The sequence below is a fragment of the Paramormyrops kingsleyae genome, chromosome 10 (assembly GCF_048594095.1).
Source record: "Paramormyrops kingsleyae isolate MSU_618 chromosome 10, PKINGS_0.4, whole genome shotgun sequence".
Taxonomy (NCBI): Eukaryota; Metazoa; Chordata; class Actinopteri; order Osteoglossiformes; family Mormyridae; genus Paramormyrops; species Paramormyrops kingsleyae.
Genome location: NC_132806.1, coordinates 709,730 through 712,684, shown reverse-complemented (window position 1 = coordinate 712,684; position 2,955 = coordinate 709,730). Strand labels below are relative to the sequence as shown.

General features: G+C 39.8%; 1 long non-coding RNA gene across 1 annotated transcript; it reads right to left on the bottom strand.

The window, feature by feature from the left end:
• Window positions 1-870: 870 nt before the first annotated feature.
• On the bottom strand, window positions 871-2,169 carry LOC111835856 (uncharacterized). Its single transcript, XR_011993398.1, has 3 exons — window positions 1,906-2,169; window positions 1,075-1,306; window positions 871-978 (listed from the first exon to the last, which is right to left on the bottom strand). It is a non-coding gene; the product is annotated as an uncharacterized lncRNA (long non-coding RNA).
• Between the last annotated feature and the right edge of the window lie 786 nt (window positions 2,170-2,955).

Sequence of the window (2,955 nt, the reverse complement as noted above, 5' to 3'; positions counted from 1 at the left end):
GATTTCACAGAGGATAATTTTATTTTGATTCAATATGAGTTTTAGTTTTAGGAGCTGCAGCCCATGTAGGAGAAAATTAGGAATGCCTCTGCACCAGACCAAAAAACAGATTTATATATGCAGAACTTGCACCCTGGTCTGGACTCTCTGTACATGTATAAACTTAATTAATTAAAAACAGTTCTTGTTCAGAAATATGAGCATGTCTGCCTTCTCAGGCTGTATCCGTGAACGTTCAGCACAGATTCTGTCACCGGCAGTTGAGAAAACCCGTTCACTAGGTGTAGAGGAGGCCTGAACACACAAATACGAAAAGGCTATGTTTGACATTAAAGGATAAGTCATGCGCTGGTTCCACCACCAGGCAGCAGGGTCATCAGACGTAAAGGTTGGTGGTGTCTCCTTATACATCTGCATCTCCTTCTCTGCATGGTCCTGGATGGACATGGTCCTCCTCTGTGATGACCTCTTTTCTGCATCGTCATCGGCAAAAAGCTCCTCCAATGGAGACTTTCTTGGATGTTTTCTTGGAGGTTGTTGCTGCAAAAACAAAGAATAGACTTATTCACTAAAAGAAAAACATCTACTTAAGGCAGAGGCTAAGATCCTAAATATAATATTTCAGCATTTCTGTGCTTACATTCTCATCTTCCTCCTCCACTTCATCATCATCAGGCCTTTTCTCTGACCACATTGTGGAGAAGGTAGTGATGTCAGAACAATCATCCTCTGTTGACTAATAACATAATAAATAACATAATTGGTATTTATATACCAAATATTTTAATGGCTGAATTGGAGACATTAAATGTTTGACCTTCAATGACATTATATAACCTGCTTGTGCTCAGAATCTGTCATCATCTGTCTCTTGATTCGGTCACAGACACCGACAGAGTCATCATCACAATCCATATTTTGTTTGAAGCGTGGGTCTAATGCTGTTGCCACTTCAAGAAAGTTCCTGATGTCCTCGCTCTGTAAAATAAAAATGTTATTTAAATATACAATAAGGTCACAGGAATAGAATTATTTAATGTATTGTTCTTTAATGAAAGTTCACCTAATTTTTACCTGATATCGCTTGGACAAGTTTGCCCAAACTTGCTTCTTGAGATTGGATACAAATACTGTGTCTCCCTCAACAACAGTAAAGTGCATCTCTAGCTTTTTGAGAATTGGCAGGATCTGACCACATGTGGGGTTCTTTTCCGTTGAAACGCAAAGTGTGGAAGTGTAAAGAACTCTCATCAAGTTGATGAAGTCCTCTGCCTTCCTGAAGTCTTCATCACTCAGCCGGGCAAGTCTGTGTGTGACAATTAGGATACATTTTATAATATAAAATTAATAGTTATTTTTGCTTACACTTATCTATTTATCACTTTGTTCTACTTCACTTTTACTAATTATCTAACATTAGACTCTCACTTGAAGTTAACTGAATCTTGAGCTGCTTAGTGTTTTATTCATCTTGTGTATTGGTGCTGTGCTGTATAAATACATTGAGTAGGATACCCAGATTTCCATCTATCCTATCTAGCTCTACCTGTCCCTCTCCATATTCTTTCTCAGCCGTTGATCCAAGCTGGCTGCTTGAATTGCAGGGTATTGCTCTAGGAATCTCTCCATCATAAGGTAGAGAGAGTTCCATCGAGTTCTCACATCAAGTGTGAGTGAGTGTTGCGGCAGCTCTGACACACACAATAAAATCACAAATACAAAGAAACAAATGATAGTATATAACATCACCATACAACATTTATGTGATTTAGTTACATTCAGACATCAGCTATTGTTGTACTATTTGAAAAAAATAAATGCATGCAAAATTTACGTTACTAAAAAAGGCATTTTAATTATATAGCATTCATTGTGGTCAAATGAAACAAATTTAGTGATTCTTACTGAGGAGATCTTGCTTCTCTCGCAGAACAATCTTTGCCATCGAGGACCTCTTCATCCACACAATGATGGTACGGATCTTTGCAGTCCACTGAGTCACTGCAGACAGGGAGTAGAGACTCTGTGCTGCAAGATTGAGTGTATGAGCAAAGCAGCCAAGTTTCACAAACTGTAGTCTTTTTATGGCTATGTCCATATTTGCTGCATTATCCACAGTAGCAGCCACTACTTTCTCAAAAATGCCATATTCTTTCAGGATGTCACCGATCTCCTCTGCCACGGCATGTCCGGTCTGGGCTGTGTAGACAGCTTTGGTTTGCAGCACTTTTTGCTTCATTTTGCCCTCCACTAAATAGTGTGCTGTGACAGTTAGGTAGTAAGAACATAAGAACATAAGAACATAAGAACTATACAAACGAGAGGAGGCCATTCGGCCCATCGAGCTCGCTTGGGGAATAGCATTGCACAGTGGTCTTGAGCAATGCTAGTCCAAGAGTCACAAGTGAGGGCAACAGAGTGGACAACAGCAAGCTCAGAGATTACATTAGATTTTTCTATCTTGTACCAAGTTGGGATTAACTGGTTTGCCAAATAGTCTCTGGTAGGGGGGGTGTACTTGGGGTTGATAGAATGGATCATATCCCTGTGAACATAAAAACGCATAATGATAGGACCTAACATAGGTTGGGAAGCAAGATTTCTATCTTAACTCTTTGATTAACATTAACAGTTACCTGAACGTCGGGGATTCTACATCAGAGAAGGGATGCAGTCTTTTCACCACATATGCGGTAACTTTTCTGTGGCACTCTTCCACTTTCTCCGCTGGCATTTTCCCCTGCTTTGCTGCCAATGTGAATGGAGTTTCACAACGAGTCTCCACCGGTTTAGCATTAGCAGCAGTAATATTAGGACTGCTACTAGCGTGGGCAATTTGCATAACGCTACATTCATCTACGAGGGGAAAAAATATTTCAGTAACGTTGTTGTTCACCAAATTTGGTCAAGCGCTTTATTGTTAAACTACAATCACTTACCTGATTGTTGTGACGA